Genomic DNA, 15417 nt, shown 5'->3' on the forward strand with positions numbered 1-15417 from the left:
TTTACAGAATGAAGTATTACACAACTGCTTAATAAAATGAAATCATGAATTTGCAAGCCAAATGGATGGAGCTAGTAAAAAAAAAATCTTCCTGAGAGGGATACTCCAGACCTAGAAAGAGAAACATGGCATTTAATTACTTAAAAGTGGATATTAACTGTTAATTAAGTGATAATCATACTACAATCTACAGACAAGGAGAGGCTAAGTAACAAGGAAGGCTCTTATGGGGACACATGGATCTCCCTGAGGAGGAGAAATAGGAAGATTGTATGACTGTACTGGGGGTTGTAGGGAGAAAGAGGGAGAGAGTATGGGTGAACATGACTGGAATTGGAGAGCATTTGTGGTGGTGGGGGACGTCATACAGTGGGAAAACCCTGAAATTTATGAGGGTGCCTCTAGTGAGGACTCCTAGTAATAAAGTATATGGAGCCTGACCTGGCCATCTTCTGAAACCAGGCAAGGCCCCTGCCTTGAGAGGGAAGCATTCTTAACACTGCCTGGATGACGAGAACCCAAATGATGGACATCACAGAGATTTAGGGTCAGAAAAAAAATATAGTCAGTAAAATTATTTCTAATGACATTCTGCTATACTCATAGATTGGTTATTTAGTCTAATTGCCAGGCTTCCTCAGACAACTGATGGGAGCCAAACATTAGGTGGAGAGAGAGACCAAGTTGGAGATCTCCATTAGGTCCCTCCTCTCAGAACCTGTGAAAGCCCCTGGAAGAGGGAGGAAGAATTATAGAACTCAGAGTAGTCGAGGACATCAAGAGAACACAACCCATAAAATCAACGAAGCTGAGTTTACAGCAGTTCACAGAGACTGAAGTGGCAATCATAGAGCCTGCATAGGCTCAGATGTGCTAGGTCCTTTGCATGTTACAGTTGTCAGCTTGTTTTTTTTTTTTTTTGTGGGACTTCTAAGAGTGAGGGTGTTTCTGACTCTTTTGCATCCTCTTGGAACATTTCCCCTTCTACTGGTTGCCTTGACCAACCCTGATTTGAGAGCTTGTGCCTTGTCTTGTTGTAACTTGTCATGTTGTATTCAGTGGATATCATAGGAAGGACTACCCCCCCCCTTTTTATAGGAAACTAAAAAGTAGTGGATCTGGGGGGAAGGGAGGTGTGTGTGTGTGTAACTGTGAGGAATGGAGGGAGGGGGAAAATATGATCAAAATGTATTGTATGAGAGCAGAATAAATTAAAAACGAAAAAAAGTGAGGGTACAGAGCCAAACAAGGAGTTCTAAAAACATGAGATTTAAATTGCAGAGAAAAGTTTAGAGAAATGTGTAACATCTTTGGCCACCGGGAGAAAGCAAATTAAAACTACTTTGAGGTATTATCTTCTTCCAATCAAAATGGCTAAGATTAATAAAAAAATTCACAGTAAGTTCTGGCAAGAATAAGAGAAAAGAGGAGAACTTATTCATTGCTGGTGGGAGTGTAAATTGGTATAGCTTTCGCTGAGGGAGCAGGCACAAGCCAGTGACCTCCTCTGGAGCAGGCCTGAACCAACAATCTCCTCTGGAGCAGGACTGAGGCAGTAATCCCCACAGGGGCAGGTACAAGAGAGTCACTGCTGAGGAAGCATGTCTGAGCCATCTGTGGGTTCAGGCATGAGTCAGGGACCTCTGAGGAAACAGGCCTGAGCCAGAGAACTCTGTGGGACCAGGCTTAACCCAGGGATCTCCAAGAGAGCAGGCCTAAGCCGGACATCTATGGAAACAGGCCTGAGCCTGCGACCTTTGCCAGATTAGGCCTGAACCAGTGACCTCCGCTGGACCAGGCCTGAGGCAGCAACCTCCACAGGAGCAAGAAGAAGGGAGCCACTGCTGAGGGAGCAGGCCCAACAGAGACCTCTGTGGGACCAGGAATAAATCAGCGACCTCTAAGGTAACAGCCCTGAGCAAGCGAGCGCCCTCTGCCAAGGCAATGACGTCAGCAGTGTTAAGAGGAAAGGTCATAGCATGAAATGCATGCATAAAGAAGCTAGAGTATTACACAGCAGAAAAAAAATAACATCTTGAAATTTGCAGGCAAATGGATGGATCTAGAAAACATTATATTGATTGAGGTAACTCAGACCCAGAAAGACAAATATCATATGTACTCACTCATAAGTGGCTCTTAGACATAAAGCAAAGCAAACCAGCCTACAATTCACAATCCCAGAGAACCTAGACAACAATGAGGACCCTAAGAGAGATATATATGGATCTAATCTACATGAGAAGTAGAAAAAGACAAGATCTCCTGACTAATTTGGGAGCATGGGGACCATGGGAGAGGGTAAAAGAGGAGGGGAGAAGAATTAAGGGGAGCAAAGAAAAATGTATAGCTCAATAAAATTAATAAAAACATTTAAAATTGTATTTTTAGGCACCAATTCAATACATCTGCCCTGATCCTATAAATCTACTAAGAATTCAAGCCAATGGGACTTTAACCCCAGCACCCAAGAGACAGAGGCAAGCAGATTTCTGTAAATTCAAGGCCAGCCTTGTATAAATAATGAATTTCAGAACAACAGGGTCTATACAGAGATCCTGACTTGAAAGAAAAAAAGGGAAGGAATGAAGAGAGGAAGGGAGGGAGGAAGAGTGGGACACAGGGATGAAAGAAGGAAAGAAGGTAATGTGTGCTTCATTTAGAATACTTACAGAGGTTAAGTTCCTAGTGAGTGACAAGGGGGTGGAAGATGTCTTTCAAGGTAGGGAAAAAAAGGATATTGCATTAAAAAAAGGATAAAAGGGAAATTAGAAAAGAAGCATTAAGTGAAGTAGAGACCTCTCTGAGGATTGAATGTGGGTTGGATGGGAGGGTGTGTGGAAGGAATGGGAGGAGGGGAGGGAGTGGGAACTTGGATTGATATTTTTAAAAAATCTAATAAATTATACACACACACATACACACACACACACACACACACACACACACACACACACACACTAGGAGACAGAGATTGAGGAGGAAGCAAGGGGAGGAATTACTAACAGTAAAGGCCTTTTGTAAAGCAATATAGAAACCCACTCCTGGAAAATTCATAATCATATACTTGTTTTAAATGCAGATGACCACTCCCAGAAACAGATTGCATTTTGTTGAGTCTTTGGTCAAAGGGGTTCTACAGACCTCTCCAAACATTACAGGCTATTGCCATTGCCAGTAATGTCTCCCTCTACAACATGATAATAAGACTCTATTGCTGAAGATACTACAATAACAACCTACCTGCAAGATATACCCACTGGTACAATAGTGACACAAATGGTAAGAGAGAAACCAGCCTCATTTTGATTGTATTCAAGGTCCTATTCATGAGATAGAATGATTTATATATGACATTTCCTACATTTATTTAACATGCTTTAATCATCTTCAATTACCTAATATCATATTCTTCCCCCTCCAACTATTGTTTTTCTGTCTTTAAATTATTATTTTTGCATATATACAAACATTGGAATATATAAATACAATATGCTAAGTCCATTTTGTTTTGCTCCTATGTTTCTATGGCTGACACCTGGTATTACATTGGATAACTACTTAGAGAGCTAACACCTAGTAAAGTAGCTTCTTCTCAGCAGTCATTAATTGACTGATTGTAGCATTTTGTTTAGAGGTATGACCTTCTGAGATTTCTCCCAGTAATGCTGAGATTCCAGCTAGTGTTGGGATTGTTAAGTTCTTGCTTTATATATCATGTTTTGAGAGGTGCCACTTCCCAAACCTGTGCAGAAGACTCAGTCTCTCAGCTGACATCCTAATAATCTGGTATTTGCAATCTATCCACCCACTCTTCCTCATGCTTCCTGAGCCTTAGTTATATGGATTGTGTTCAAAATGAGTCAATTGGAATTAAGCACCCCACGGTCCATCGGTCTATGAATTTTGACCAATGTTTCTTACTGTAACAGTTCCTAGGTACTGAAAAAGATGCCTTTATGATGAGGGATAAATAATACACTTAATGTGGGCATAAGGATAAGTTTTTTAGAATGCAGTTAAAAATTATACTCATTGAGGAATGTTGCAATGCTAAGTTCTCTAAGTTCAATGACTTTTCCATTCCTCAGTAGTTAGCTAGGTTTAAAGTACTAGGCGTTAATTCACTCCTATTGAACAGATCTTGAATCCAATTACACAGCTGTTGGTTGTGCCCATGATGTAGGTGCCATTATTGTGCCTTTGGGCTATCTTTCCATGCTGATCATTGTTATAGTTATTGTGACTGGTTAGGACTATTGATTTTTTTCTCCCTTGGAAGTTTACATAGAACCTTCTAATACTTTGAGAGCTAGTTGTAGGAAGGAGGCTTTCAGGCTAGTTCCAGTCCATTTAATCTATTCCAGTTTGCAAAGTGTGTGGATATTCAGTAGTAAGGATTTACCTTCAAAATCATGGAGTAAATAAAGAGAAATGGCAATAGCCTTTGTTGTTTGGGGAATCTTCTGGAGTCCTTTGACCAAAACTACAAAAAGATGATTCCCATTCTTGGTTCAGAGGGTGTGGTTGATTTCTTTTGAGGAGGGAAGCATTATCCCAACTAGCAATGTGCCTTCATTTTATATACACAGAGGACACGTGCCCATGTGCTCACAAGGTAATTTTAAGTAAACACAAGCAATGTGAATCCCTATAACATTTTCAAATGCCCTAGGTGTCAGTTCCCTCCTCTCCCCTCTTCCTCTGCATTTCCCTTCTTCCCTGCTCTTCAGTTAATAAATCTTACATTTCCCGCCCAGTTTTCCTTTTATAGCACCTACAACTTTCTTCTACTCTCTCTAGAGCTCCTTCTACACCCCCTTTCCACAGTTCCCTTTCCTTTCTTGATTTCTATGCTGACAAAATGTTATATAAGCTTATCTGAACACTTGGAGCCAGGAAACACACATAAGGCCATACACTTAGCATTGTTACTTTCGGTAAGGTTGATCTAACTCAGCATAATATTCTCTAATTCTATCAATTTACCTACAAATTTCATGACTTCATATTTCATTAGCATTGAATAGAGTCCCCTTCTGTATGTGTACCACATTTTTCATTGCCTGTTCATCCGCTGGAATGACATTTGGCTTGTTTCCATTTTCCTTACTACTGAGTATAGAGCAGTAATGAACATGACTGAGCAAGTATTTGTGTCGTTGGATGTTGTGTCTTTTGAAAAAGCCCAAAGGATTGGTATAGTATGGTTTATTGTTTTGAGGTTTTTGTAATTTCTACACACCAATATCTAGAGTGAGTGCACCAGTTTGGAATTCCACCAACAGTCAGCAGTGGCTTCTCTTTCTCTATATCCTAGCCAGCATTTGCTATCAACTGTTTTCTTGATCTAAGCCATAATTACTGGGTTGAGATGAAATCTTACATCCTAGTTGGTAAGGTTGTTGACTACTTCTTGAGTTATTTCTTTGCCCTTTTAATTTATTTTTTGAGAAATATATGTTCAGATACCTAACCCATTTTGTATTTGGTGTTTTGTTTCTTGCTTCTTGGTTTTTGAAGTTCATTTTGTATTTTGGATATTAATATTGTGCTAGATGTACAGTTGGCAGATTCTCTCCCACACTATATACCACTTGACTGTAGTACCTCAGAGGGCCAGAAGAGGGCATTAAATGCACTGGAACTGGAGTTACAGATAGTAGTCATTAGCCCTGTATATATTAGACCCTGAGGCTCAGTCCTCTGGAAGAGCAGTCCATGTTCTTAACAACAGTCATCTGTCTGACTCCTCTGGCATGTGTACTAAAAATATTATTTTTTGGCATAATATACTTCATCTTTAAGGTCCAATATTCTTTCTTCTCCTTGATCTGTCCACTTGTAATGCTTTCTTCCTACTTTTGTAAGTGGATTATTGAATTTCTCAATTTCTTATTAATTTCAGCTTGAGTTATATTCAATATCTCTATCACTTCACATCATTTCATTCATCCACAGCATATGTTCCCTTTGGGATTACTTAGGCATTTATTCCTATTTTCACTCAGTCAATTGAACTGTTTATTACTGTCTTTTATAAAGTCTTTGAGTTATTTGATAAAATTTATGATTGATTTTTTTGAAAGAATTGTATTCTTTTGTTCATTTAGGTAATTTGCATTGGTGAAAGTTCTATATTAGTGATGGATTTGAGGGGAGATACATGACCTTTGAATTTCAGATTATTTATCTTTTTTACGATGAGACGTGGGCATGCTGACTTCTTTCCTTGAATGTGCATCTGTTGTGAGAGTTCAGGCTGTATACCATCTGTGAGACATGGGTTATGGTTTGACTATGGTACTGGCATGGGTATTCCAAGGACTCTCTAGTTTGGATATATGCATAGACATACATCAAGGACAACACCTACAGATTGGATGTAGTGCAGGCTAGCTCTGGCTTGAGGAACTCCCAAGGCTAGACCGGTGCATACAATGTGTAGCAATGGCTATAGGGTCAGGGCATTAGGGAAAATTCAGGTGTGTGAGAATGCAGGGAATTCACCCTTCTGAACCCAGGCATAGATTGTAACACCAGGACGAGGCCTGTAGATTGATGTGGTATAGACAACTGGAGTGGACAAAGAGTGGAGAGAAAACTCAAGTAGTGGACCTGGGGCTGTACCCCTCATGGTTGTTACAGCAAACCTCGTAGCAAGCAGGAACTGTAGGACTGTGGTCAGTGATCAGTTCAAAGGAAGGAAGACAAGCTGAGAGAGGGAATCTAGATTTTATTACCTGTGTTTGTGTGTTTGTTAGTATGTGTGTATGTCTGTTTGTGCCCCTGCTATGCTATATGAAAACTGTAGGAGGACTGTTATATTTAGGGAATGTTCCAGCCACACAGAGAAGCAGCACTGAGAAGGATACGGAGGGAAGATTTGGCATAGGGATGATTTGTGTAGCTGCTTCCTCATATGTGTCCTTTCATTTTGACTTTGATTGTTACAGCTAAAATTTCGGCATTATACTTTCAAGAGTGGATATGTCAAAAGTACAGTTATATAATTGCGTAACAGTAACATAGTATAATACAAAAATTGTTAAAAATAAATTTCTGGAAAGTTAGTCAGTGTCAAGGTGGTCATTGACATGAAGCATCACATAAACTTCTGGGTCTCACATGAATTATCTCTACTCTATCCTTAAACTTTGTTTCTTGTTTAGCATCAGCTATGCTACTGCGCTGAACTTAGTAATTTGCATCCTCATGAAATTCTAACAAATTCAACAGAGACTCCTGAAACATAGACTTTCATAACCTCTCATTTAGTTCATACTGTCTGCACAGTGATACCTGCGAACCTATGAGGTTAATTGATTTCTAGATTTTCTGTTTATCTGTTGGAATAATTATTGCTGTCATTTACTTTGAGTAAGTTGTTTAAATGAAATCATAATCTTCATAGCAATCCATAGCAAAAACAAGAAATAAGACCTATTTCTGATGAAAAGAAAATAGTTGATATGTCCCCAGTTATCTTTTTTGGCTAGTCTTTGCCTATGCGAATACTCTACTCAGTCTTTTTCAGAATATTACAGAATTCAAATAAATATTACAACCATGCAGAGGACTTTTATCAATAAACCTTCAACGATTTGACCAAAGTCTTAAATGAATAAGTGAAAATATTTTATAGTTTTATTTTAAGTCATTACCAAATTTCATCCATGGCAATAACTTTTAAAAGCATTGGAAATATTTTCAAATTGATGTAACAAATTAAATTGGGAAACAAAATAGAATTTGAGTTTTCCAAAAGCAAATGTTTTAGATAACAATTACAATCAAGGTTGAATATAAGCTTCTGACTTTTACAAGGGAGAGGAAGCTGAAAACTGACTGACCTTATATTTCACATGCAAGTAAGAGATAACCGAGGGGTTGCTAGACTTGTTTGGGTCATTGCATTCTCAAGTATTCTGAGAAAATGGGGTCACAACCCTGAATGGCAGAAGCAGGATTTAGATAAAAAAACCAAAAAAAAAAAAAAAAACAAAACCAAAAAAACCCAATTGTAGTGTGAAGAGAGAGATTGGATGGATTGGACAATGAACCTGTAAATAAAGGTTTTTTTTTTTTTCAGTGCTACAAATGCCGTTCATGTCTGACTTGGAGTGTCCACTTTCTGCTTTTCTCTGGAGCCATTCAACAGATGAAGGCAAAGAATACTGTGGTAAATCAGCCTTGGAGAAAACAGGTGAAAATCATAATAGATGTGAAAGAAGAACATGGGAGAATGTTAGAGTAGATTAAGCTCTTAACTAAGATTGTATTTTAGTGTCGTCCTTTGTTCATACCTTGCTCCTCACACTTTCTGCTTCTAATCGTCTTTCATTCCTTCACTCTTTGGATCAAAGTTCAATTCCCTTAAGTTTACTCAAGTATTTTCACTTGTATAAACTAAAAACAAACAAACAAACAAAAAAAACCCTCTACTGTGCAATTTTAGTTACCATTTTTGTGCAGATTTGTGTTTTAGAGTGTGACTATCTGCATCTTTTCTATTACTTCAGGGGTGACTCAGCATTCTCCACACTCTTGGAGCTTGAGTGGAGTCAGGATTTTCAAACCATTCTTTTTTTTTTTTTTTTTTGGATTGATTTTTATTGAGCTCTACATTTTTCTCTGCTCCCTTCCCTGCCTCTCCCCTCCCCCTTCAACCCAAACCATTCTTTTCAAATAGTCTGTGTCTTGGGAGAGTCTGTTGATTTCAGTAACATTGCCAAACATCCCAAGATGCTTCCCCTGCAGGGGACTTTAGCATTCTCATTACAATGAGGACAATAAGCTGTATCTACCTTACCTATTTCCAGGGCCACTAAGAGGGCCCATGACATGCTGTCAATTACCACCATTATCTCTACTCCATGAAGAATAGGGGATTTTTAATTTCCTAGGAAAAGTGATACCTGTAAGACCTTCATTATTTTCTACATGTATATGTATATTTAGGAAATCAGTTCTTAAATGTTTGCTGAATTTTGGGTGCTGAATAAAATTACTTCATTGTTTTTTCATCACTGGAACAAAAAATCAAGTACTAATCATATGTTAAGAGTAAGTGAAAATATTAAAAATGTAACATATACTATTTCCACCAAATTTACATCCAAAATAAAGATTATTATTTTCACATACTTTATACTATATAATGTAAATTTAAAGAATTATGGTTCTTTCCACATTTATTTTCTTCATGATATTTATGCATAAACATTACATATATGTTCCACACCTTTTATATGAAGGATTTTCTCCAGTCTAAAAGGAATGGACAGAGACTAATAATTTTGGTTTTTCATTTTATAAAATCCTTTTTTTAACTAAACTTGAAAATAATTTCAAGAAATTAGAGACAAGTAGTAGAATAATGTCTTTTTATGAAAAGATATTCAGCTTGAATGGAATTGCTGAATTTGTATAGATCCAATTGCTAGCCTTGTTCCTCAAGTTGCAAATACAATTAAATTAATTGAAATCATTCAGATCATAGAAGATTACTATGAAACAGGACTTTGCATGTTCTTTTTTCTGCAACTATTTAGACCTGATCCATGGGCTCCTATGTTCTCATTCCAATCAAATGTCTCTTTTGAAACATTTTTGAGATGTATGTTTCCATGTTCTGGGACCCATCTAGGCATTCAAGGTTGTGCATAATTATACCCGGCTTCTTTTACTAGACAATTTTACACTTTGTTTCTACCTCATGCCAGTTAGCAATGCAAAACTGTCCTTCTACATCTTGTTACACGTCTCCAGTGTAAGACATCTTCCTTTTCAGCCGCTGGTGTGTTCAACGGCAATGACTAGAAAGTTCTTTACATCTCTGTCTATCTTTACTTCTCTTGTTATACAGAAAGAATGATCACTCACTCCAGATAAGTTAAAGGCAGTACCCCACCACCACCACCAAAAAAAAAAAAAAAAAAAAGAGGAAAAAGTTGCCTAAACCAGGTTTCCAAAAATAATGCATTTTTTTAAAGATCAAGTGGATGAATGTTATGGGACAGATGCTTCCAGAAGTAAGGCTGAGTCAAAGAGGGCAGCATCTCTGAGGAGTGCAACCAGAGATTTGCTGGTGACTCACGAGATCAGTCTTGATGCAGTAGCGTCTTCAGTTAATGCCACGTCCTATATATGCAGAACACGATAAACAAGGTCACACACTGCTATGGAGAGTGATGAAATCAAGTCTGGAATCCCATGAGCACCCCAAGGCTCTTCCCCAGCAGGGGACATCCTCATTACTCTGGGGGAAAATAGAGCTGTGTCTGCTTGCCTTACTTCAGGACCATTGTTAAGGTCCATGTCATGTAAATGAGCACAGTTCTCTGCTCCATGAAGAATAAAGGCAGTTTCATATCCTAGGAAAATGTGTGTCCAAAATATTTAAAGATATATCCAAGACCTCCATTCTTTTTTCCATGTAAGTGTATATATTAAAATTATCACCTCTTACATGTTTACTGAATTTTGGATACTGCATAGAAATATTTCATTGTTTTCTGAGCATTGGTAGCAATCAGACTCTAAGTCAGTGGTTCTCAACCTGTGGGTCATGACCCTTTGGGGACATGAAGGCCTCTTTCCTAGGAATCACGTATCAGATATCCTGAATATTAGATAGTTACATTACAGCTCATAACAGAAAATGACAATTTTGAAGTAGCAACAAAAATATTTTATGGGTGCGGTTACCACATTGGTAACAGTCTGTTTATTAGGATCAGTATGTCCAAAATTTAACCATGATGTCTAGCCAGTATAGCTAGACTGTGGTGTCATATGCAGGCAACAGTATCCATTCTTACAAAAGATGCCTAGAATGACCCCCATGCAATGAACTCCCTTCTACTGCAGTAGCTGTTTCATCGCTAGCATCTGTGCCTCTTCTTATCTTCAGTGAGCTCTTGTCTTCGCACTTTAGTCTCCCAGAAATACCTAAGTGTTGTATCACGCCCTTTCCAAACCTTCTCTAGTAATTTCTCTTGTAATTTCGGCAATATCCCCCAAATTCTTTCTGGGTCCTCCCCCATTTATTCCATTTCAGTTCCTTTAGCACTTTAGAAACTTAGATTACTCTCCAATTCCTGCTATTCAGATCTATAAAATCCTTTCTTGTTCCTGTGTTGTAGTTCAGGGAAAGATTCTAAAGAAAAACATGAGTCTTTCCCTGCACCTCTTGCTATATCACCATGCTAGCTGTATTTCAAAGTTTCTTTGTTTGCCAGGCACAGACCACTTGGGAGATGATGCCTATGTCTTCTTGAACTCTCTACTTATCAAAAGAAGAGGTGAAATAATACAAAAGTATGCCAGACATGGGGTTCAGGAAGAATGCTGATTAGAAGTTGAATATTTAGCACAGATTCTTGTTTTTGACACCCGTCAAAACTGCAGTATATAGCCTCCAAATTTATTCAAATGATTATTTATATATAACAAAATAAACAGTATCTGGTCCACTGTTTTAAAGTGTGTCTCATATTATCACCACATATTGCAGTGTTATCCCAACTGCTGCCAAATAGCTATTGTACCTAAAATGTAGAGCTAGAGATTAAACTATAATCTGAAAAAATAAAAGAAGAACTAGGCTTCAAAGAGAAGCAAATAAAGTGAGTGCATTATCAAGTAAAATGTAAATGTTCCTGTCACTTAACCAAACCACAGTCAACAATTGTTACCTCCTTAGGAATGGGCACTGAGAACAAAGAATACACACAGCCTGTAAGAGTTCACCAGGGACTCTTCCACTCTTGAAAACTGAGTAACTGGACAGTGATGACAGCTCATAAAACAGAGAACTAAAATGATCATCTCCAGCAAGCAGCTACAACTTGAAGGTGACTGACAAGGAAAAATATCACAAGAGACTGGCATTCCCACTATCCCAAACCCTGGAAACAACTAATCAATGTTGGGCTTCTGGCTGCATTGATCCCAAGCTATTCCTGGACACATATGTCCATAAATCTGTAGATTCCTTGTTTTTTTTTTTATTATTTCCCCCAAAGACTTGGAAAACAAATTTTATTTCCACCAAAAGAAAATGGATCGTTTTGATATATTCTGGAAAAATATGCTGAAGAGGAAGAAATTGATTTAATTCAATTCCCTGTTTCTGTTTTATGATTTTTCCAAGATATAGATATGAGTTGTATCATTTATAATGTAATAGAAGCATAATGAAAAAATCCTAGGGGCAAGTTATATCAGCAACCCATTTTTATTATACAAACAGATTTAGTTGGATATAGGATTTACATCAACGGGTTTTCCGTGTATATTTGTTAGGTCTATTTTTTTACTCTCTGTTGTAGGAGTTCGTGGTCTCCCCATTCCCCCATAATTGACAGCTACATTTCACGTGCTGCATTCCAGACTGAATGAAATGACACAGGAAGTGAGGCAGGAGTGTTTATCTATCTCTGCTTCCTGTTTGTAGCAGCAGTGTGACCAGCTGCCTCATCTTCTTTGTCATGAGGAATTGTGTCACGTTGCAACAAAACACACAATAGACTCCTCTTTGCTACAATTTCATTTGCCATTTTTTTTGGTTCATCACAGTAGTGATAAACACAATCTGGACACTTGCCATTACCTAATGACTTACTAGTTTTCCTCATTTGTGTTGCAGCCACAGGACCACGAAGTTCCTGAGGTATAGGCAGCTCTCACTGCTTGGACTGTCAAGGGTAATTACAGGGTTGGGCCAATCCTTATCTGCAAAACTATACTATGTCATTTGGATTTTTGTGTGTGACTAGCTCCAGGGAGGCAGAACATGGTCTGTTAATCACTAGTGTCTGTCTGCTGAGATATCCCAGGGCTCAATGAACAGTGGTTACATGCAAAGGCTCACAAACACGATAGTTCATTTCACATCCTTGGGTGATATTCTCCAACTCTGTTCTCCATTGTGTGTCCCAGTCAGGCATGTAGCCCAAGCCTTTAGTGGAAAGTAAACAGTGTGCAATAAATTTTATTGACCTAATTACCCACTACTACTTTATGCTAATCCATTTCACTTTAAATTATCCCTCTCTATATATCCGTACCCTGCTGCTCACTATCTCTGATGAATTAAAACATTGGCTTGTCTTTCTCTTCAATAAGGTGAGCCTTTATCACATTAGAAGCACACAATGTCTTAGCAGATGCTTACCTCCTATGTAATACACAGTTTGGATTCAGTTACCAGGACTGTTCCCCCGGTGAGTCCCACCCAGTCACATCTCTTTTCCTACATTAGCTAGCTCACTGTGAACGTCTGTACCTCACCTCTCTTCAGTGTCAGGACTGGTTTTGACTTCCTGTGATGATCTCTGCTATTTAAAAAAAAAAGTTTATTTGGTGAGAAATTAGAGTTACACTTATCTGTGAAAAAAAATTAGAATTTAGAATATAGTTGAAAAATATTTCAGTTAGGTGAAATGGCAGTAGTTAATTCTCTTATAGCAGCCATGTGTAGTGGGTACCAGACATGAAAGAGCTCCTACTGAGTGGGTCTTACAACCAATTAGCTGGCTGTTGGGAAACTTCAGGATATATGAGTCACCATAACCTCTTTAGAGACATTCTGCCATTGTGATCATTGTGGTTCGTAGACATTAACAGCTCTGCAGGACTGTTGGCTATTTATATCCCTTAGCAGTTTGTCTACTTCCTTCTGGTACTGTGAGAGATAGTCATCATGGAAGAAGCTTCCAGGTAATTTCCTACTCAATTCTTCTAAGTCCCATGTACTATATTTTTTGGTGTCTTCATCATTTAGGCAGATCATCTAAATTCTGCTTCTCACCAACCCTGGAGTTGTAACCATTCAATACACGAAGGCAAAGAATACTTATGTGGTAAATAAAATACTGTACTAATAAGGGATGTGGAAGGAGATCAGAGTTTACTTTTGCCCTTAGGTCTTAATAATGAAGTAGATTTAGCTTTTGCCAAATTTAGTATCACACAGTATCATTTGTCCATCTCATGTCTTTTACCCACGCTTTTCCTTGTAGTTTTTCTCCTTACTGCACACACATTTTACTTTAGTTAATCTGTGACATTTTATCTCATGTTTTTGAGGATTTTTTTACTTGACTATCTTTCATTGTCTAGAGAAATCTCTACAAAAATCCTTAATTTAAGTGTAAAAAAGCCTGAAAACCTTACTTGCCTTTAATGGTCTGAGTGTGAAGGAAGAGAAAAATCTTAGCTTTCTTAGAGGCAGTAAACAAGCTGAGCTTCCCTTAGCAAATCACCTTCTTCTAGACTGAATAGCAAAAAATCTTCATAGATTACTTTTAGCGTCAATCAAAAAGGACGGACGATAGTATTCCATCCTTCATGTAAATTTCTGCACAAGTATTTCACTTTTCTGTATTTAATTTGTTTATTTTGGTTATTTTATGCACCACATGCATGTAGTGCTTGAAGAGGTCAGAAAAGGCAATTGGATTTCTTGGAACTAGAGTAACAGATGGTGGCTATTCACAATGTGTGTGCTAGGAATCAAACCCGAAGTCCTCTAAAAGAATTGGCAGTGGCCTTACCAGGTGAACCTTATCTCAAGGTTTTGAATCAGAAGGAGAACCCAGGATGGGGATCAGGAGTGATCTACTATTCTTACAGGATGTGATTGGTAACCAAAACCTTCTTGAGTGCTTATTGGAAGAAACCAAATTTTGAGCCAATTTCTCCAACAGGAAGGAATAAAGAGAAGATTATGTAAAGGATATCATATGTTATGCAGCTGTTCCACTAATAAACACACTAAACCTTTAACTGTCCCACCTGTGTGCGTCTTTGGAAATCTTTAGTATACCCAATAACAGGGACACCTGCTACTTCCAAGAAATGCAATTTGTATTATAATCAACAATAAAACTTTTCTGTCATTTTATAAGCCACCGAAATTCTCAGACTGTCAAAGAAAAGGAAACCCGGAATAATGGAGGGAATCGAACATCAGAGGAACATCTGTCTCTACAGTTTGGTGATGCCAAACGCCAGAGGATGAGGGGAAAGTAGCAAACAATATGGCTATGAGCTAAAGTTGATATTAACCTAGAGAAGTTTTATTAATCCAATCTAAATGGGAAATGCACACTTTATTAAGATGATGCTAAAGAGACAAAAATACAAAGAGTCATTGAAGACAGTCGTAGAGAAATTAAGGACCATTTCATAGCTGTATCATGGCATATTTCAGAACATGTGAAATTTTCAGACTACTTAGAGATGGCTTGGGGTCAATTCACTGCAAACATAGTTGATGAAAAGTGGCTGGACTTCGTAACAGATCCCAAGAATTCCGTGTTTGGTAGATTGATTCTTATTAGTGTCACTCCTTGTTGCTAATCGTTTGACACACATTGATGTTCTCTCGTTCTCAAGCTGCGAATCACG

Source organism: Microtus pennsylvanicus, chromosome 4 (assembly GCF_037038515.1).
Source record: "Microtus pennsylvanicus isolate mMicPen1 chromosome 4, mMicPen1.hap1, whole genome shotgun sequence".
In the NCBI taxonomy this organism is placed as follows: Eukaryota; Metazoa; Chordata; class Mammalia; order Rodentia; family Cricetidae; genus Microtus; species Microtus pennsylvanicus.